General features: G+C 40.5%; 1 protein-coding gene across 1 annotated transcript in view; it reads right to left on the reverse strand.

The window, feature by feature from the left end:
• The window catches only part of LOC126281673 (protein O-mannosyl-transferase TMTC1-like), a 568,931-nt gene that overhangs the window by 420,377 nt on the left and 124,654 nt on the right, over positions 1–23,900 (reverse strand). The window lies entirely within an intron of this gene.

The following is a 23,900-nucleotide window of genomic DNA, read 5'->3' on the forward strand; positions in this document are numbered from 1 at the left end:
TTGCTCTTCCCAATAAGTTTGACCGTAAATCAGATAAAGAAATGTTGTTGTCCAATCACTAACGGGAGATAAATTTTCTCTTTCAGCTTCTTATTTCGTATGGTCAAGTATTCTCCGTACTAATTCAGGAGTCAAAATTTTTTTTATATGATTCACATACGCTTGTTACTTTCCCAGCACTGGTTATTCCTTGATGTTCACGGACTATGTTACCAAAATCCATTTTACTATGTCTCGGAGCTTCTGCAAGATACACTCTGCCAGAACTTATAACGTATTTATTTGGAGCGTTTCTTTCTTCTTCATTGTCCTCCACTTCTTCACTGGAATCCTTTTCTACTTCTGTATGATCTGACTCAAAATCACTGAACTCTGATAATTCGTCGTCAAGAAACAGTTCTACAAGTACTTCTCCGTCATTCAAGCCTCTATAACCCATCTTACAAAAGCTACATTACAACAAAGGTGTCGCTCTACAGTGACAAACTGCTAATAGTAATAATGGAAAGTCTAAAATCGACAATGAACGTGAAACTCAACAATTAGACACTCAACAAACCACTGTAAAACTCATGTTCGACGTTGCCAACTGAATAAAAGAAAGTAAGACGTACGGGCAAATTTTGCCCATGCTTGGTGGTTGTAGGGAAGATAATAAGAATTATGGTAGCGTGGAGTACCAAACCCGGGCAAAATGTATCCTTGAGCTTAAAATTCCTGTTTTGTACTTGCAATTATAAAAATTTAACCATAGAAACATACAGAATGGTGTGCTATAAGGTAAAAGACAAATAGAAAGAGACTAATAAACATAGAAGGATATTTTACATGACATTTAAAAAAAAAAAATGTGCTGGCAGTTTTTGTCCGTGCTTGGTGTTTCTAGGGTTAAACATGATGTACATTTCTTCACCGATTTAATCTATTCCGTACGTCAGATTTCTCTTTACCACCGATCCCATTTTTTAACATTCTATCACTGAGGTTTCTTCTTTTCTGCAAAGTAGCTTTGTTTGGATTTTGCTATTTCTGGAACTCGTTAAAGTTATCGTGAGGCAGTGGTCATGTTACTCATCTCGTATTGGTGAGCAATGGGCTCAAACAATGTCCAGATGTCCAAGGGTTTTTAGGAGTTTAGATGAATGCTAGAATAGCTCCTCTGAATGTGACCGTTCCTATTCACGTTGTTACTGTAATTATATTATTGGCGACGGATGTTAAAACCCGACTGTAATCTGTCTTCCATAAAGTTATCGGTTTCAGTTCGAAACAACTTATTTAATGAGGCCAAGGAATAAATTTGTGGATATGTCAATACACTTTGTCCAGTGGCTATCACTGTGTCTGGTTTGCGTTCTTGAGAGACAAAAGTTGCCTCTACGGCTATGATGGCCTCCTTCATGGATTCAAAAAGGTTTGTAGAGGCAGATTTATATGTGATAATTTGTAAGACTCAGACGCTCCTAATCTGGGGACTAGGACGAAAGATTCAACAATTCTCACCTCAAATACAACAGATTCCAATGACTTTTTTTTCCTGCTGGACATCTTCATAAACTTTTGTTTCTTCTTGCTGTAGCTTAGTATTACCCAGTTATTGAAAATAATAGAAATTTATTGAGGCAACCTATGTGGGTTTCATTTGTTAATACTTGTCATTTGTTGTCCGCCTGTGTTGGTGAGTGTTCAGCGTGGATGGCGGCCCTGCGGAGGACTCATGTTCGATACCGGATACTGGCAAGGGTTTTTCCTTTGTGAGAGGCCTCAACCTTTTGAGGCCAACTGAGGAACAACGTGACTGAGTAATAGAAAATGGTTCAAATGGCTCTGAGCACTATGGGACTCAACTGCTGTGGTCATAAGTCCCCTAGAACTTAGAATTACTTAAACCTAACTAACCTAAGGACATCACACACATCCATTCCCGAGGCAGGATTCGAACCTGCGACCGTAGCAGTCACGCGGTTCCGGACTGAGCGCCTAGAACCGCTAGACCACCGCGGCCGGCGAGTAATAGAAGCTCCAGGTCACGGAACCTGACAACGGCCAGGAAAGCGGTGCGCCTCTCCATACCACCTCAAATGTCCGCAATGGCAGATGATGACACGGCTTTCGGTAGGTGCCTGTGGAAGAAGTATACGTTAGTACATTTATTTGTTAATACTATTTACTTGTTATTTCTTTCAGTTTTGTAATGATATATATGCCGTAACTTGATGCATAAGTCGTACATATCTATGAGGTATAACAACTGTGTAATGCCCCCACCCTGCCGAGACAAACTTGGCTGCATCGGATGGAAATAACTTGATATCCATCGTTGTATGGAACCTATGCACCATATTTCAGAAGGCAATGCACACAGTCACGATTTTCTACCTCGCAGGATAACATTCAGACTTCGCGCTGTTATTTCTGAAACAGTTGTCTCTCTCTAGAACCATATGCAAGAATCTGAAGTTTTCAATCGTTCTTCATTCGCCTAGCATACAAAACTCCTACTTTTCGGTACTGATAGCACTTCACCCGTCTTCCATGTCGACTATTGGTAGTTCCACAGACTCTCTCTTTCCATCATCCACGTGAGGTTTTCATTGAGAAACAGATACCGATCCAGTTCGGCGAATGTTATATGGCATCTCACTGTACTATGATATGATTTGAACCCATTCAGCGGTTATTAAGTATAAAGTTTCTGCTGCGTACTTTGTGTTCCGACACGAAAATGAGAAAGGACCAATACTTTCTTAAATCATCATATAATAATTAAACACGATCCTTTTCGATTCTTCACTGTTTCATATTTCACTAAGAACTGATTTAAGCTATAAGAATCTTGAAATTTAAATTCTTTGTTGATTAACTGTCTTTTTGCAGTGGAAAATTTTTCAGTGTCATGAACGGTCATGGACACTACATCATTAAATCGCGATGAAAGTAAGCCATTTTCTTCATCTACTACGTCAGACAGTCGAAGCTTCCAGGCAATGAGAGGAACCTTGTGGCCTGAGGAAGGGGGGGAGGGGGAGGGTCGGAACGAATGGGGGAGCAGGAATTGGTTCAAATGTCTCTGAACACTATTGGACTTAACTGCTATTTTCATCAGTCGGCTAGAACTTAGAACTACTTAAACCTACCTCACCTAAGGACGTCACACACATCCATGCCCGAGGCAGGATTCGAACCCCCGACCGCAACGATCGTGCGGTTCCACACTGTAGCACCTAGAAACGCCGGCCACTCCGGCCGGCGGAGTAGGCATTCATCTACCACAAAACGTAAACTGAAAATCGAGTAAACATAATGCTTCAGTGCGCCAGCAGGTACGCCAAGTGGAACAAATCCTAGACCTTATCTACTAAGAAAAAGCCGAAAGCACATGAATTAAGTTTTCGTGTAATAACTGGAACAAAGTTATGCGATTTCTGTTGGTTCATTGCGGGCCCTGGACAGCCACTGGTCCATTATTGATCAAGGGCTATCGTCCAACGTATTTGAGAATTTCTTTTATTTTATTATGACCACCAGTTTCGGCATTTCAGTACGCCATCTTCAGGCCACATATGCACTTAATTTACAGATATTAAAATGTTTCGATAGTGGTAAACTGGAGCCATTAGTGTCTGGATATCGTGAATTCGTTATTCGAATGCTTCCTTCGTAGACATGACAACAGTTGTGTTCTCAAACTCTTACGGCTGTTTGGCGATCTCCCTTGATAAAAATTTGTCAAAGTTCTAAATTGCTTCTACCTCTACACTATCATAATTAAACTGGATTACAAATTATCCTAGTTCAGAGCTCCGTTCTCCATACGAATAATTCAACTGTACCATAGCCATGGGTGGAGTTCTAAAGCTGTTTGTCGCACTCAGTTGGGTAGCGAACGAAAGAGAAAAAACTGAATTACTTACAAGCACAGCAATAGATCGACTTATAGTACAAATTCCTTAGCAGTGATGTACTACGTTTACACAAACGTGTAGGTTCTTTGATACCTTATTAGTCAATGAAGAAATCTTTAACTAGTTTTAGTGTTTTAATGCACATTTTCTGCGTAAAATTGTTATTCGCTATCTTGGACGTGAAAAAATCAATAAATATTGTGCCTTTTAGAACTGTGCAGATTTTTGAAAAATGGTTTAAACGGCTCTGAGCACTATGGGACTTAACATCTGAGGTCATCAATCACCTAGAACATAGAACTACTTAATCGTAACTAACCTAAGGACATCACATACATCCATGCCCGAGGTAGGATTCGAACCTGCGGCCGTAAAGATCACGCGATTCCAGACTGAAGCGCCTAGAACCGCTCGTCCACCGCGGCTGGCGCAGATTTTAATAGAGTTTATTTTTGTGATGTATATTGTCTACTACAGACATCATCTTCGTCCACAAGTATCATCAAATATATGAGCAAGAGATATTAATCACCAATACGGCAGTAAATTGCACTACAGCCACACAATTTGGCATTACCGAATACCCAACTAGCTTCTGTCACAGAGATAAATCGTACTTCTCAATTTCTACTATCGTATCAGACTGAAGTTTTGGGTTTCCCCGATGCCTGAAATTAAATTGTCAGTGGTGACGGGCACGGCCGACAGAATGGAAAGCACTCCATTCCATGCAACTGGAAAGCACATAAAGTAATGTAATTGGCGGTCAACGTACTGCGCAATGTGATTAATATCTGTGGCAATTAAGAGCCGCGCGATTTACTGTGTCCTTATTCACTCATGTTGCCCTTTTAACATCTGTCAGGTTTTGAGCTTCATACATTTAAAAAAGCCAGAACTCTTCTTATCTGAAGGAACTGAATCCTGACAAAGGGGAAAAACCACGACAAACGCTATAAACTCTCAAATTTAACAAGTTTTAATTACCTTTGGACACAACGTTTGAAGGAGTTCTCCGTCACGAAGTATTAACACGGATATTCTAGAACTGTAGGACAGCACCACAAAAGTCCTAATGTTTTCACAGCTTCGCTACAGCTAAATGTACTGAGAATGGTAGCCTTATGGATAAAGAAGTGTTTCATTCTGATGTAGCGGGCCTGAAGCCCAGTCATCCCGTTTAGATTTTCTGTGGCGAATACCATGACATTTCATATGAGTCACTACATAATTACGTGTTCCATCCGCGTCCAATCTCTGCTTCTACTTAGTCCCTACGCACTTCATTGTCCACAAGACATTAAAATCTAAGTACCCTCTCGTTGTCCCTCAGGAAACACATACTGAAACAAAACGGTTGGATACGTCACAGAAATGGGAAGTATTTTTCTTTTATTTCCTTTTTTGCTAGCTTATTCTAATACGCTACTCAAATGTTGTACCAATCACGTATTGGAACATTGGTAGCTGTCACACACTATGTAACATTTAGAAGTAGGAAAGCTAATCCTCGCAAAAGTTATTCAGCCTTTTTAATGTAATAACAAAATATATCTTGTGGTGTAAGAGGCAGAGAGATGCCTTGGACTTCTTCGGTCGGCGAGCAACAGTTCACTCCTTAGACAGTAAAATTATGTTTCCGGTAACTATTCAATATACTGTACAGCAAATATATTTCTGAAGATAAAGCGCTACAGAAGAAAATGTGAACTAGATTACGCTTTTAATAATTCCCCCCATCTATAAAAAGAAATGCCACGCTTTACGTATTGGGTCTTAAGAGTGCCTTATCTTTTGTAAGGAATGACATGTCAGACGATCTACAGACGCACCTGTAATTAATTGTTTTGAAAATAATTAGGAGACAGTTGCCTACATTATATTCGTTTATAACCAGTGCAACTGCTATAAAATTTGTATATATTGTAGTCTCTGTCATACACCGAGACCGCAGAAGACAGGGGCTACCTCCTAATGTCGTGTCGGACGTCTATTTCCAGGCAAAGTGCAGCAATGTGACGTGGCATGTAATCAACAAGTCGTTGGTAGTCCCCTGCAGAGATATTGAACCATTCTGCCTCTATATCCGCCCATGACTTTGAATGTGTTATCGGTGCAGGACAATGTCCTCAAACTAACCTCTTGCTACCGTCCCGTAAATATTCTACAGGATTGATGTCGGGCGATCTGGGTGGACAAACTATTCTCTCGAACTTTCCTGAATGGTTCTCAAAGTAGTCGCGAACAGTTATGTCCCAGTGTCATAGCGCATTGTCGTTCATGAAAATTTCATCGCTGTTTGGCTGCAGATTGTCTCCAAGTACCCGAAAACAGCCATTTCCAGTGAACGATCGGTTCAGTTGGATCCGTAGGCCCAGTCCATTCCGCGTAAACACAGCCCACACAATTACGTAGCCACCACCAGCTCGCACGATGTGTTCTTGTCAACTTCGGTCCATAGCATCGAAGGGTCTGCGGTGCAACTGAATCATAAAATCAGCTCTTTCCATGTCAATTAATGATTGTGTTGGTCAATAAACTATTTTCTTCTGTCTTAACTACCATACTAGAAAATTTGTCTAAAGAAAAAGTAGATCGGCGTTCGCCTTAGTGTATGTCAACGCACGCCTTCACATATAGTATTGGGTTGTGTCATAAGTCGTTTGCTTTTCGTTACAGTGCAATCACAAACAAGCCTGGGAACACACCTCCCCATAGCAGATCTGTGACAGATTGATTGCCGTCCTGCCTGCTTACACACTTCACACACAAGCCGTTCCAGAAAAAAAGCACTCTGATTATGTCTCGGTAAGAAGTCACAGATGGATACATGCTGAATCAAATTCTCTTCACTCAGTTCATAAAGAACCCATTCATCTCGGATATTTACATACTCCAAATTCTTCAAGTTCCTGGCCGTAGTAGCACGACCGACATGGAGCTCCAGTGCCATCACTCTCTTTGTCATCCATGAAGTTTTGACCATGACGTCATTAGGCAGATTCACTCCGTAACCGTTGGCCGTCCAGACAGAGGCTTGTCTGTTAGGACGAAATTCCAGGCCCGAAATCGACTAAACCACTTTTGACACTCTTGATCCATTACTGCATCGTCCGCATATACAGCACAGTCTTCTACCGGCATTTTCAGGCTGTTTTACCCTTGCGATAGTAAAACAGCTTAAGATGTTTGAAATGTTCCTTCTTGCTTTCCATAGCTTGTAAGAACACGACTACGCTGTTACATCCAACATCAGGCTCAAACGCACACTGACATATTCAATGGCGCATCATTTTATTGACCTCTACGTCCCAGGGGCAGTTACGGAGCCTGTTCCCCTGGGGGAGACGCCGGGTGCAAGGTTTAAAGGCACTATATATGGAATGCGAGAGCAAAATGAACGAAGTTAGAGACAATCCAATATAACCAAGAAGAAAACAGTCAAATGGTGATAATTTCCTAGTGATCTGGACTCAGCTTCCATCGAGGCGGGATGCCTCAGTGTCACCGTAAATTTGCTGCCATGGTTTACTTATTTTTCACTTTAGTTTTTCAAACAACATTCCGTTCCAACTCGAATCGTAATAACTTAGAGAACAAAAACAAGTTGATTGAGTTATTTTGACGACCATACCCAGTTGAAATTCTCTGACACCATGTCCCTTTTGTTTTAATACTTGAATTCGAACAAAAATAACAGGCTTCATTACGTCCAAATTTCTATTAGGAGAATGGTTACAAGGGCCTTGTGATTAATAAATACGACCTCGAACGTTCGGTGCTGATCTCTAGAGGCTTGTCTGTGCAAGAAAAATAAACGTCTCTTTTATTTGAGCTAAAGTTGACATAAGCACCACTGGATTGCTAACTCACACCATTTACTATTAGAGTCCATTGTGGCAGCTGAGTAGCCACTCAATATTCTTTTGCACGCTGCCGTAATTTCTCGTTTGCATCCAGTAACATGTCAAGTAAACACCGCAATGACATTTCTGCAGAAACTGAGAATTTAATACACCATATGACTTACTGCCGATGTTGATGAAAATGAAACCAATTGTCCCTCCACATCAAGTGGGTTCAAGGAAGTGTGATCTTCGCAATTATTGACATCCCAGAAAGAGTATGTAACGCTGCTGCAAGAAATCGTGTAAAATATTTTTTTCGGAGCCTCTTCCAGTGAACTTCATTTTTTCCACGTGTCCGCTTAGAAAGACACTTTCACTGCTCTTCTCAGTGGTTTGATGTGTTGCCTAGCAGTTTTCGCCTTTGCAGCAAGACATGGCCTGCACGACACATCTATTCACTGTGTGGACTCAAATCACTGCTCGCACATAAATATCATTACTTCGCCATGTGAAGTATAGGGCAGGAAATAAATCCTCAACCGTGGAGAAAATACGACAGCGGGTCATATTTATAGAAACCAACCGGATAAATGCTACCGAATTGCATATTTATAGGCAGCGGTTATCTTCAACGAACGAAATAATTTGCTAAGACGCAGCGGACATCTGACATAGTCATATTGTCTCGTGTTAACAGCGACACGTGAGGAAAGTACTTATAAATTCTAGTTTCACATATTAATTAACATGTGGATTATTTACTGTAAACAATTTATTTGTACTGGAAGACAAAAATTCTGTCCCTGTCAAAACCTGATTTACGATCAGTTTCTATTGCCAGCCTCTGTACTTTAATTTTAAGGAATCTCTGCAATGGATTTGTGCTTTCTCCAAATATATAGTGCTGTCAATCTGGCTGTATTACATTAATCAGAAAAGTAACCTTGTCTTAACTTCTCTTTCGCCAATGATCCTACTTTAGGCTGCTCATCCACGTAAGAGGCTGAAGTATGGAAAAAGAGAAATTTCTTCTGCTGGCTGCTGCGTATATATGCCTGTATTCTGCGATGGACTTTTTTTCTATCCTAGTTAATATCCATTTCGGTAGAAAAAAGAATATGAAAAATCTAGCTCTATTATATGAGTATTTTACTTCTTTATTTCTACCATGCTGCGAAACGTTACAACATCGTTAGCCATTACAATTGTAGAAGAATATTGGTGATTTTTGGTAGTATGTAGGAGAAAAAAATGCAGTAAATGAATCTGGCGAAAAGGAACAAAAACTTCTAAAAAATGAGATCGACAAGCGCAAAATGGCTAAGCAAGGATGGCTAGTGGACAAATGTAAGAATGTAGAGGCATATTTCACTAGGGGTCAGACAGATAGTGCCTGCAGGAAATTAAAGAAACATTTGAAGAAAAGAAAACCACTTTTGTGAATATCAAGAGCTTGGACGGAAAACCAATCCCAAGCAAAGATGTGAAAGCAGAAAGGTGGAAGGAGTATACAGAGAGTTTATTCAAGGGCGATGTACGTGAGGACAATATTATGGAAATGTAAGAGGACGTAGATGAAGATGAAATGGGAAATATGATAGTGCGTGAAGAATCTGATAGAGCACTGAAAGACCTAAGTCAAAAATTCATTCCATTAGAGCAACTGATTGCCTTGGGAGAGCCACTCACGACATAACCCTACCATCTGGTGAGCAAGATGTGTGAGACTGGTGAAATACTCTCGGATTTCAAAAAGACTATAATAATCCCAATACCAAAGAAAGCAGGTGTTGACAGGTGTGATAATTACCGAACAATCAGTTTAATAAGACATGACTGCAAAAGACTAACAGGAATTCTTTATAGACAAATGGAAAAAGTGGTAGAAGCCGACCTCTGGGAAGATCAGTTTGGATTCCATAGAGATGTTGGGACACGGGAGGCAATACTAACCCTAAGATGTAACTTGGAATGTAGATTAAAGGAAGGAAAACATATGTTTTTAGCATTTGTAGATTTAGAGAAAGCTTTTGACACTGCTCAGTGAATTACTCTCTTTCAAATTCTGAAGGTACAGAAACCAGGTGGCAGTTATAAGAGTCGAAGAACATGAAAGGGAAGAAATGATTGAAAACGGAGTGAGACAGGGTTGTAGGTTATCTTCTATGTTATTTAGTCTATATATTGAGTAAGCAGCAAAATTAAATAAAATTAAAACCTGGAGTAATAACTAAAATCCATGGAGCAGAAATAAAAAAAAATTTAGGTTTTCCAATGACGTTGTTATTCTGTCGGAGACAGCAAAGGACCTGGAAGAGCAGTTGAACAGAATGGACAGTGTCTTGAAGGGAGAATATAAGATGAACATCAACAAAAGCAAAACGAGGTGAATGGAAAGTAGTCGAATTAAATCAGGTGATACTGAAGGAAAAAGATTAGGAAATGAGGCACGTGAGGTAGTAAATGGGTTTTGCCATCTGGGGGGCAAGATAACTGATGATCGTTGAGGTAGAGAGGATGTAAAATGTAGACTGTCTCTGGTAAGGAAGCCTTTTTTGAAGAAGAGAAATTTGTTAACATCGAGTACAAGATGTCAGGAAGTCTTTTCTGAAAGTTTTTGTAAGGAGTGTAGCCAGTATCGAAGTGATACATGGACGATAAATAGAAGAGAATAGAAGCCTTAGAATTGGTGCTACATAAGAATGCTGAAGATTATTTGGGTGGATCACGTAACTAATGCGGAGATACTGAAAAGAATTGAGGAGAAGCGGAATTTGTGGCCCAAAGTGACTAAAAGAAGGGGTCGGTTGGTAGGGCACCTTCTGAGGGATCATGGGATCACCAATTTAGTACTGGATGGAAGCGTGGAGGGTAAAAGTCGTAGAGTAAGACAAAGAGCCGAGTACACTAAGCAAATTCAGAAGGATGTAGTTTGCAGTAGTTACTCGGAGATGAAGAAGCCAGCACAGTATAGAGTAGCATGAAGTGCTGCATCATACCAGTCTCTGGTCTAAAGACCACCACACCCACATTCACTTATCACTTAACGAAAAGCGAATGGTAAATGGGAAGGTTTTTTCTTACCTATTTAATCTTTGGTCTATGCGTCTTGAAACTGAAGGAGTCAAAAGTTTCAATCTTTACTCGATTCCTAAGGTTAATACAGGAAGTAATAGGGATAAAAAACCGAAAACCTTGTATTTCAGAAAGTGCATGAGATACTGCCCATGCGAGAGCAATATCGTGGAAAGGTAAACCTCATTCTGGATTCTGAATGTGAAACCTTTTGCATAATATTTCCTTCGGTACATTAGCACATAGGCTTATAGCGAATTCCCAAAAGTTTAATAAACACTACAGATACACATAACAAAGACTTTGGTCATTGATAAGTTATTCTCCTTCACTAATTACAACAATTTCCAAACCTGGGGTAATTTTTCGAGTCCGCGACTGTGGATGTCAAATGGTTTTGATTCGAAGAATACGTCGAGCAGCGTTCGGACGGAATTTTCATCCGGAAATGAAGTTCCTTCAAAGTTGTTCGATAGAATCCGAAAAATCTGAAAATCTGGAATGCAAAATCAGATTAATATGGTGGGTGCGGAATAACTTCCCATCTAAATTCCTGTGTAGTAGTCTGTCGGTTCAGCAGAACGTGGACGGGAGTCATCGTTGAGTAGCATCACTTCACTCAATCTTCCTGGTCATTTTTCTTGGATTGCGTGTGCACGACGTTTCAGTTGTTGCGAATAATTGTCAGCACTGAGGATAGCACCTCGGCAAAGCTATTCGTAGTACACCCCATCGTCGCAGTTCCACCAGATGCGTAACATTATCTTTTGTGGGTGCACCGATGTCTTTGTACGGGGAGTTGCTCCATTGTTTGGGCTCATCCATTCCTTTCTTTTCCTTACTTTAGCGTTAGGACACCATTTCTCGTCACCAATAATGGTATAGGATAGGAACGGTTAGCGTTATTCACGAGCAAACTGATGATGTGCAAGTAGAGATGCTCGTATGGCCACCCACTGAATATTGCTATTTTGGTTTAGAGAACCGGCTTTTGAACCTCCGCCACCGCATGGCATTGTCACATAATAGTGAAATGATCACTGTTTATCAGATTTGTCAGTCCTCAAATACAGTAACGTGATCCACTGTGAATTAATGCTCTTTAACGATCTTCATCAGATCCGGAAAGCCTTCCCGAATGTAGAAAGTCGTTAACGTCAGAACGATTGACCTTAAAAATAGAAATCCGCTTTCTTGCCGTGGTCTGCCCAGTGATTTTATCCTGACACACGGCACAAATATTTCAGACTGCCTCCGCTATTGTCACCCCTCTGCTGAACTCAAACAAGAGAATATGTCGGGAATGTTCCAAATTATCTACTTGACACTCCATTTTCTAGCGTCCATGTCTCCAATCACTATCTCCAAGTGACAATATGACAATATGTAAACTCAAACAGCAACAGTGAACTACAAATTAAAACTGACAGTGCATAAACAAACTCTTAGCTAGTGGAAGACCAATATGAAAACCAAAATCATACTAATCTATTCGACATCGTAACAGAATAGCTATAGCCCTTTTGTGCGATTGCGCAGATACGTTAACAGTTTCCATATCGGAGCATGTAGTACGCTTCACGCGTTCAGAGGTTTGTTGAGTGGTATTTCATGGTACAGCATTTTCAATTTCCACTTACTTATAGAATCCGTAGCCTGATGCAATTATGTGCTATGTATGTTGAAATGTCTCTGATTAGTCTGAAGTCGCTCAGTTTATTCTGCTCTTGGGTTTCGCTGTAATACACAACGTAATAGCACAGCAATTAGTCATTTGCGGTTATGTGTAGAGTTTCCGTGAGTAATTGTACTCAGCAGCCGTAAATTGCTGGCTGCACTGCAGCTCATATAATCTGGAGCTACTAACTACTTGAACGAAACTACATGTTAGTGGAAGAGCAGATGTTAGACATTTCAGTAATTCAGGTGTCGCAGATTTCTCTGTTTGACACTACGTGGAGCCACTATTTCGTAGTCCATTTTTTGTTCAGTTGCACCTTGCAGAGGTTTACTATACATCCGTTCAACCAACAACTCCTCATTGCAAGATTCTTCTCAAGATTTCCGTCTTTGCTTCATCATCATAGTAATTCTTCACATTCTACCACACCCAATCACTACTTCTTCATACTCATCCGAAAATAATAATTAACTGTTTGTAGTTTCTCCTACGATGTGTTCTATTTTCCATTCAGTGTAGAACTCGCCGAGAAGTATCTCACTTAATTCTATGTCTTTTCACACCTATAGATTTCCTCTGTTCATTTCATTTTCATATGAACCTGCATCGGTAAGGCATTAAAGAGCCTGTTGTTTACTTTTCCCCTTCATCGCTGTTCTTCCTGAGATCGATCATAGTGTGGTTACGATGTGTAACAGGAACGTTGACAGCATTGCTTCCGATGCTCATTACAGTGATGTTATTGTTCCTTCTTGATTGGTACACAACGTGTGTACTAAACTTCGTATAACACTGAAGTACTGTGAAGCACGGACATCCACTGCCGTTAGCAATGAAAGTGCCCCTAATATTCAAGCATTGATCCACGGCACCAACGGCTGAATCTGTTTGCCTATTACTCTATCGTGTTGAAGTTTGACGTCCTCGCGTTCTATTCATGGGCCCCATAATTACTACGTTGTTGCGCTGGGCTTTGTTCTTCAGTGTGGCTCTGTCCAGTGGAGTGTAACCTGTAGTAAATGAGTCTCTTAACAGACGCATGGTCAGACACCACATCTTTGTACATCTACTATCTGCCTTCATTTATAATTGTTCTTAGTTCTGATGGAAATAAATAGCAAACATTTTTCCAATACGTTTCAAAACTCTGTTCTTGAAGGAAAATCGATGGCTGTGTAGATACCGCTACGAACGCAGACATTCTCCCATTAATTAACGCCATATACAGCAACTGACATTAGCTTAGAGAAATGTATTCTCATTCGTCACAGGTTTTTTTGCACTTAATGGGGAATCGAGGTTGTGCACCGCTAGCACTTTTAAGAATTTCATTTGAGTTGCAGGCAACTTTCAGTACCAATGACATTACCAATTGAGTCTGAAATGACCGATTTCAGCAGCACGTTCGTGTCTCTACACAAGTATGCTATGCTGTGTAGAACATATTCAGTGCTCCCTAAATCACATTTAGAAACAACAGGTGCATGGAGAGAATTTTGAACCGTTTTTTTCGAATTTTCAATGCTTTATCACAATTTATTTCGAATTTTTTAAAGCTTTGATTAAGTCAGAATGTAATTTGTGATGGTTTAACGATTTGCTCGGCAACAAACATGGTGTGCTTCACCACAATTTATGTCAAAAAAGGTCTCTCTGGTGAGGACATGAGGACTTCAGCGAAAATTAATATCCTGCGATACTTACATTTCATCTACAAAGTAAATGTGCAGCCATTATTACATAGATTTCAAAATATTGTGTTGAGAGTTGACTCCGTGGCCCGTCTCGTTACAAAACTGTATAAAAATTATTTAATTTCAACTTCAGTCCCATTTTAATGTCTTCAAAAGTTGCCACACATATCGCATATTAATCGTGAAAACAGATTTCTGCATCAGACTTTCTTGGCAAGATTTTTTGTGAGGAAGTGTACTATTTTGATATAACTAAGTGAACAATATAGTGCTATACACTGATCAGCCAGAACATTATGTGCACCGACCAACTGTCGATACATACCCACCCAGGTGATAGCAGGGTCACCTGGCGAGGACGGCCTGTTGTCAGACACATGCACAGTGCATGTAGCATCAGTGAGCGTGCTGTGCGTCTGTTGAATGGAGATGGTGTGAGATCTATATTAGTTTAACTGGGGGCACATTGTAATGGCCCGGATTCTTGGCGCGAGCGTTTCTGAAACTGCACGACTTGTCGGGTGTTCGAGGTGCTGTGGTGAGTGTCTTCAACACGTGGCGAAAACGAGGTGAAACCACGGCCACGCATCTTGGGGCTGGGAGGACACCCATCGCTACAGATATCGTACGTAGACTTATACCTCATACAGGATAGAACACTTAAACTACTACATAAATTGCGGAATATATAGAAAACGAAGCGGAATTAGTTCAAGGGAGGTGTAACAACAAACGCAGATAAAGATTTGCTATATTTAAAATGAAGGCATTAATAGCTGTAAACACTAGAAAAGTAGGACAGGGAGAGGGATAGGGAGAGAGAGAAAGAGAGAGAGAGAGAGAGAGAGAGAGAGAGAGAGGAAGAGGGAGAGGCAGAGGGAGAGGGAGAGACAGGAACGTAGTAGTGATCAATTAAATGAGAGAGTGGGGAAAACAGTGTGAGCGAGAAACGAAAAGAGAAAGTAGCATGACTGAGAGAAGACGAAGGGAGAGAAAACTAACCACCCTTACTTCTTTATCCTGGACGCATTGTGCTGTATTTGTCCTAAGAAACCGACGAAGCCGATGTAGCGTACGCTAGTTACGTACCTTTCTTACAGCAAACATCCAAACTCGGCATAATAAGCACAGAAGGTGTCAAAAAGACGGGTGTAGCAGATATAACGCGCTGGTAGTCACTGCTAATTCAAATTATCAGCTTGACGTGTAGGAGTAATTTGATATAGCGGAGAGTCAGCTTTTTGCGTTACAGTTTCTGCGAAAAGGACAAACTAGAGAGCATCGAGGCAAACGTAATTCTTCTTGCACATGACGACTTAACACTACGGTACATCACCGATTCTGATAAAGTACTGGTATTCCTCCGAGGCCATTTTTCGCGGATATCAGAACTAATGAATTTTGTTTTATATGCTGACATTATGATTTCTTCGTATTTAAATTAGCAGGCCGGAGTAGCCGAGCAGTTCTAGTGCTACAGTCTGGAACCGCGCGACCGCTACGATCGCAGGTTCGAATCCTGCCTCGGGCATGGATGTGTGTGATATCCTTAGGTTAGTTAGGTTTAAGTAGTTCTACGTTCTAGGGGACTGATGACCCCAGAAAATTACATTCCATAGTGCTCAGAGCCATTTGAACCATTTTTTTCGTATTTAATTTAAGTTCTAGCTTTTGTGCACGTCTGATCACTAACACAGATTATTATGTGTGCGGAAGCATGGATGGCGGCCTCGTAATATCCTCTAGTGTTAAGATCTATCTCTACACACTTTGACACTTGCTTCCGATAGTGACGATATCTCTCCTCCAAGACGATACTTACTGAACTCATATCGTTAATCTTCGATAAGAAAAGAAGCGGAAGTAATGAATTAGACTTTATGGCAAGGTTGGGAATTGGTTTCCTGCTTTTTGGGTAGATGTGTTTCTACTACACCACAATGGCATTGTGGAAATTGCAGCTGCAAGGAACACCCATGTAAAATGGCTCATCAACGCAATATCGGTGAAATTAAATACAAAGATGGTAATATTAAGCGTGCAATGGGGATTCCACTGTTCAATGCAGAGGAGAGAGCTGATATGTGGAAAGAGTACATTGAAGCCCTCTATGAGAGGGACGGCTTATCTGATGACGTGATAGAAGAAGAAACAGAAAACGATACAGACTAGGGAATCCAGTGTCAGAATCGGTATTTAAAAGAGCATTGGAGGACTTAAAGTCAACTAATGCTGAGGGGTACACAACATTCCATCAGAATTTCTGAAATTATTGACGGAAGTGGCAACAAAACGACTATCCACGTCTGTGGGTGGAATATATGTCTGGCGTATACCATCTGGCTTTTGGAATAACATCACCCACACGATTCCATACACTGCAAGAGTTGGCAAGTGCGACGAGCATTGCACAATCAGATTAGAATCTCATAGACTCAAGTTGCTGACAAAAATGATGTACAGATAAATGGAAAAGAAAACTGAGGATGTGTTAGATGACGATCAGCTTGGCTTAAGGAAAGGTAAAGGTATCAGAGAGACAGTTCTGACGTTGCTGTTGATAATGGAAGCAAGACTATAGATAAATAAAAGGGTTATTCATAGATATTTTCGACAGAGAAAAAGGTGTGCAAGAATGGTGCAAGATTTTCGATATTCTTAGAAAAATGGGGGTAAGCTATACGAACAGACGGGTAATATACAATATTTACAAGAGCCAAGAGGCAATGGAAGGCCAAGATCGAACTGCTCGGATTAAGAACAGTGTAACACCGGGATGTGCACTTTCGTACCTACTGTTCTATCTATACATCGAAGTAGCAATGCCGGAAATAAAGGAAAGGTTCAATAGTGAAATAAAAGTTCAAGTTGAAAGAGTATCAATAATAGATCAGCTGATGACATTGCTATCTTCAGTGAAAGTTAAGAAGTACCACAGCATGCGTTGAGCAGAATGAACAGTGTAATGGGTACAGAACATGGATTGAGAGATAATCGAAGAATGACTATGTAAAGAGAAGTGGCACAAATGAGAATAGTGAGAAACTTCACACCAGTACTGACAGCCACGAAATAGATAAAGTTATGGATTTCGGCTACCTAGGCAACAAAATAACCCATGACGGGTGGAACAAGAAGGACGTCAAAAGCAAATTAGCAGCGGCAAAAAGGGCGCAGGCCTTAGTCTGAGGAAGCAATTTCTGGGAATGTACGTTTGGAGTACCAAATAGGAAAGCATTTGAGATGTGCTCCTACAGAGAATGCTGCAAATTAGATGGACTGATTAGATAAGGAATGAGGAGACTCTCCAGAGAATCGTTAAGGAAATGAATACATGGAAATTGGTTCAAATGGCTCTAAGCATTGTGGGACTGACGTCATCATTCCTCTAGACTTAGAACTACTTAAACCCAACCAACCTAAGGACACCACATACATCCATGCCCGAGGCAGAATTCGAACCTTCGACTGTGGCGGCAGCAGCAGCGGGGTTCCGGACTGAAGTGCCTAGAGCCGCTCGGCCACACCGGCCGCCTATATGGAAAACACTGACAAGAAGAAGGGACATGATTTTACGATATTTATTAAGGCTTTAGAGAATAACTTCCATGGTACAGGTTGCTAATGCTACTCCTCTGAGATGAAGAAGCTGGTACAGTTTGGGAAGAAAATGAGAACTACTTTCATTCACTCATCAACCCATCTTGATTTTCCCCTTCTTAGATAGTGAGTTCACGGAGGCTCTGATCTGGAATAGCAACCCGCTTTGTACGCAATGGGGAAATGATGCTTGTACCTCAGCCGCTGGTGTTCTCTTGGTCTAATATATTTACATTTTCCCGGAGACATGTTGAGTATTATCTTCGACATGGGCTGAAACTGAAGTAATGAATTAAAATTTGTGTCAGTATTACGTCACCTTTTATCCTTATTGAAGATAATGTTAAGACTCAATATATCTCCAAGAAAATGTAACTACTTCGGATCAGTTACCTTGTACGACTACAGCAACAGTGAGCTTCGAGTGTAGGCACCATTGGCACTCCGTGTAATTGCACAATTGAGACCTCTAGATACTTACACTAACTCACAAAATGCGGTGTGTAAATGGATATCTCTAGTACAAGCACAAGCAACCCACAGCCGTGTCCTAGAGCGAGCATATATGGGAGCAGGTTAACTCTATACCAGTTGAGAAGCCATCTCCAGTTGATGCGAGTTGAGTAGCGGGCTGAAGCCATGCCGGCCTCGCCTGGTACGCCGCTATGATCACAAAGGCCCCTCTGTGCTCTGACGTGACCCCTCCCTCCCTCATACTGCACCACTGCGACCCACCCCCGACACCAGCCGCCCCCAGCAGCTAAACACCCCCGGCCGGCTCGTGCCTCGCCTGGTACCAGCACCGGAGCACGACGCCCTTGGCGAATTACGCCAATTCCGCATTCGGCGCCGCCTCCGCCGCGCCGTCGGCGGTCGCTTTGCATTTCGACGAGGTGATTAGGGCGGCTGTCTCTCCCTGAAGTGAGGACGGCAGAAAAGGAAAGAAACGCAGCGCCCCCCGCCCTGTGACTAGCGAGTACGATGATTAAGTGCCGCGACGTCTGCGCCAGTACACGCGAGAAAACAGCGTAAACCGTCACGGCGCTTCGCCATAAATCTTAGTTGTACGGTAAGCTGTACGGAGAGGGGAGAGCTGTTAATGAGAAGCTAATTCCCCACTGTGTAATCTTCTCGCACAAAATAAAAACAAAAAAGGATTGCGACGTAACAACAAAGCATTAGAGGGAGATCATTACCAACTTGTTTAAATAATAAATTTTCACAGTCTAGTTCGTGCACAGCTACAAAAATGCTGGCAGCTTGCTGTTTCCTTGTCGGTACCTTTCACAAAAGAAAAGTAATACAAAGACAAAGCGCGTACTGAGTGTGGTCGAAAAAAGCAAATTTTTTTTCAGTGGGGAGTGTCTTGTTATTGTGATTTACCCTAAAGTGGGAAAGGAGATCAAGAATAAATACGCGAATATAAAACCAAAATTTAATCCAGTACGTGAATTGCAATAGATCTATGAAAGATTTGCGCCGAGTAGGCTAGCGTGTGGATCTGCACGAATGTTTTTTCGAAGTGATGAGTACAGGATAACAGCTACTTTGAACCTATTGCAACGGGGTGTAAATCTTTTGAGGACTCGTTATTTTAAAATGTAGTAAAAAAAAAATTTTAGAATTTATTTCCACCCAGTACTCCTTATCAGGTATACAGTACTAATGTCTTGAATTTCTCATGTGTGTGCCGGTTTTTTGTGGTTATTGTAGGTATTTTCAATCTGTTCCTGCAAAGAAAATGGATATTTTTGTTAACAAACACATTTGGTTTTATTGATGAAAAATAGCATCATCTGTCTCTGGTGAAACATATTCACAAGTTCACATGCTTTCTAGCTTTAAAAACAGTTCGGTGCAAAAGATATAGCGTTTATTTGTTCAAGTCTTAGCTCACTACTGAAACTGTCGTACGCTTGCACATAGTGTTTTCCTCGTTTGGCAGTGCCGTGTTTTGCCTAATCTGACATACCTTTTCAACACTTCACTTTTTTTGGTGAAACTAGCAATTTAGTACCGGTGTTGTTTGCCTGCATACTTCAAGGCTAAACATTTCTCTCTGTGTTTCTGTGTGGCTGGTGTTGCCAACTTGACCTTCGGTTTAGATATTCACTTGATCTAAAATCTTTCTCTTCCTCTGCTCATATATGTAATGCTTCATTTAATTACCTTACGATGTATCATTTAATATGCAAGTGTAGTGAGGGGGTAGTCATGGAGTGGTTGATCGAAATGCTGAGTAGGTGGGGAGAAGAGAAAGGGGTTTGGGGAATGAGTGAACAGTGAATGCGAAGTTGGGGAAGGGTGAGTGAGTTGTGAAATGGCTAAAAAAGCGGAGTAAGAGAGAGCTAAAGAGAGGAGATGAAGTGGAGAGGAAGGCGGCGGAGAGAGAAAGATGGAGGGAGGGACAGAGAGAGAGAAAGAGAGAGAGAGAGAATAAAAACATGTCAGACAGGAGTGGGAAATGAAAAGTTCCTTTTTGTTTCGTTTAATTTTTTAATATGACTTTGCTGTGACTTTGTATAGTGATATATATATATATATATATATATATATATATATATATATATATATATATATATAGTGTTTAAGAAGTTGTTTATTGTGTGTCAGTGCTTTTTGTATGTGATAGTTTTGTTGAAAGGTGAGGAGGTGTCTGTTTTCAGCTAATTTTATAATGCTCATATCTGTCTGTATTGTTAACTTATAATTTTTAGTACAATGTCTGTGTTCATTATCCACATTATACATATTCCTTCAGACACACAGACATGTTTAGACACTGTTGACGAGACGCAGATGCTCTTTCAGTACTTTGAATTTTTAATATACGAAGATTTGTGTCTGTCGAAGGTGCATGCACGGATAGACGAGATGTTCGTGTTTTCACGTATCATCAATAAACAGTACAGTTAAAATCAATTTACATTCGCAATTTGGGACTAGTATTTCGAAATATTTTCGTATCGTGCTTGATGTATAACATGTCTGTTTAAGCTGGTCCGAAGATGAGCAGTTTGTACTGTATTTCCATGCCCTGGTGTGCTTTTCATTTATCATGTCAAATGTCCTTCCAGTCATTCCAATGTAGATTTTTGTCACCGTCTGTGCAACTCAGTTGCTGGAAAACAGACGTCTTGTTTTTGGTTTTAGTTTTGTGGTGAGTTTCTGTACTGATCAATATGTTTTGTAGCCAATGTTTGTTACAAGTTCCTTTTTTCAATATATTACCTACTTTCTATGTGAAATTGTTATGGTAGGCCACTGTATGCCAGTTCCTTACGATTGTATTCCTTGCATGCGTATTTGTGTCGTTTGATCCTTTTTGATTCACTTGTTGTCTTTATTATTCTGTACAGTTTCTACTGTAATTTCTTTGTTTCCATTTTAATGCTGTACGCTTTATAACGGCTAACTCTGCTTGGTAATAAAAGGTGTTTGGGAACTCTCATTCGCAAGACTTTCGGTGTCATCCCATAATGATCAATTTCAGCCATCAGGGCAGCACAAAGTGATCAGCTACAGGAAAAGCAGGTCACTGCTTGCTCTCCGTATAATGTGTGGTTCCTACATATGGATTATTTTCTTGGCTCCCTCAATTCTCATTCTATATTTCCTGCCTGCTCCTGGGAGGAACTGTTTGTCTGTTTGGAATTCTTACCATCCTGCTTCAAAACTGGAATACCTGATATTGGAGTGTCTTTGTTGCTATAAGTAGAATCTTCATATTATATTTAAAAATGAATTTTGATTTGCCCCAGTCCTAAAAATGTATCCGCTTTACTATCTTTTTGTCATTTGTTACCTTCAGTAATATCTACAGCGAAGTATTTATCACCACATTGTTTAATTATGGAAACATAGCGACGCTGGTCACTTTTACGCTGTGTTTGCTACTAATTATATTTATTTTCTTATCACGTTTACTATTTTAATCTAATCATAATTCGTTAACTGAAATTAACTGTGTTACAAAGCAGATCTACGTACAGCTCCGTCATCATTCTAAGCAATTGCACATAGAATTTCTGTAGACAGCTGTTTGTTTACCTTTGTTGTCGCTTTCCCATCCGTAGCCGTACGCAAGTGAAGAAAAATGGGACTTACAAGGAGTAATTCATTTTGAGCCTATGTGTGTTTGCTGCATGACTGCAGGAGTTATTTCTAATGTTTACCTCCGACTTGCTGCAGTTAGCTGTTGATTCCTGAGTCAACTTCGAGTTCACTCTGGCTCGTATTACTGCGGTGTACGTCCTACGTATGACTCAGGTTTTATTTTGCGTATGTGTTAATTGCGCAACTGGTTTGTATGTTATATCAGAATGAACTTCTCCTGAAACGTTCATCTTTATCTTTATACAGATCTGATGACGGTTCATGCCGAAACGGGTCATAAGTGATAACAAACACTTTACTTTCTAGATAGATTCTGATAAAGATTTTAGGCATCAGCTGCTGAAATTTGCCTCATATATTTTGAGAATATAAATTGTTCAGCCTTATCGATGTACCCTATGCGTTCAGCAACTTTCTAAACTCTCTTTCTATTCCAAAGTGTAGTTTTTGTGTGTCGTTTTCAGTCGCGAATAAAGCTTCACATTAGAAAATTTTTTGAACAAGATAGATTGTACGTCAAAGTGTTGAAAGGGATCGCTCGTCTGTTATACTGTTTCTCTTTGCCATACCATCGGCGCCCAAAGACAATTTTTGGGTGGAAACTACCCGGCAGACTCAAAGGAGGCGCACCACCACTTTCTTGGGGACCCTACATCAAGGAAATAACGGAGCACCGCGATGTACACGAGGACGATGTCCCGGTTAGAGAAGCATGGCGGAAGATAACAGGAATACAGCAAAATGTTGTTATTAATTAAATTTTGTATTAATTATTCCTGTAATAATAAGAATTCTTACAGTCAGTCTCGATGGCAGTTTATGGTGGTACTTGGTACAACTGATGTACTCCCGCTAATGCCATAGTAAGAATCCATAGTAATCACAGTACAAATTACGTATTACCTGAGGATTAGAACTTCGACCTACCATAAATAAGAACAGCATCGAATTGCCATTGTGAAGTAATACACTACGTATGCGGCATTTGTTTGTGGTTGTGATGACGACATTCACCGTAAAACATGAACTGCAGATGATAACAGAGTTAAAACAGAATTAGACTTAAGCTCAAGGATTTCTCAACAAAATAAACATTCAATTTAAACTGTAAGAAGTCGTCCTAGAAAGGCCTCTTAAGCACTATGGGCTGTCCCAGTCAAGTCGCACGAAAACTGCATAATTAAGCTATGCATATACAAAAATAATCCGTTAGGGAAGTGCCACAGCCCCTGTGGCGTTCTCGGTGGCAACAGCTGTGTCATTTAATTTCTTTCTTTCTCATCAGTAATTATGTTCCATCTACATTAAGTTTTTGATACAGTAACGAAGTTAAGACCAACATAAAGGTTTGCGAGAAAGATTATAAAGTAAGATAATGAATTAAAAGAAGCTACACAACGGGAGAAAGAGTAATGAGAAATTCAATAAAAGCTTTTCCACTCCATGACGTGGTGATACAGCTACTAGTATGTAGAATGAGGAGAAGGAAGGTGTGTTGGTTGCGATGTTGAAATTACTGAATGTTTAATCGTCAATGACGCGTGTTTTTCGTAATTGAAGGCATCTTCAGATTCGCCGAAAAATGTTGATAAGCAAGTTGTGGATTTCGACAGAAAAAAATCCTCAAAAAATAATTTGCCTTCGTCATGTGCAAGGAAAATATTCCAGGTAAATATATGCTGTCGTCATATATTAAAAGGGTATCATCACATAACCATGCCGGGACGCGTAATGTGGTCCAGTTAGTACAAGTAGGATCAGGCCTGTACAATCTGTCAAATATTAAATATGCTGGAAAATTCGTTCTACAAATGGTTCAAATGAACCTGAGCAACATGGGACTTAACTGCTGTGGTCATCAGTCCCCTAGAACTTAGAACTACTTAAACCTAGCTACATAAAGACATCAGCCACATCCATGCCCTTAGCAGGATTCCAACCTGCGACCGTAGCGGTCGCTCGGTTCCAGAATGTAGCGCCT

The sequence above is a fragment of the Schistocerca gregaria genome, chromosome 7 (assembly GCF_023897955.1).
Source record: "Schistocerca gregaria isolate iqSchGreg1 chromosome 7, iqSchGreg1.2, whole genome shotgun sequence".
In the NCBI taxonomy this organism is placed as follows: Eukaryota; Metazoa; Arthropoda; class Insecta; order Orthoptera; family Acrididae; genus Schistocerca; species Schistocerca gregaria.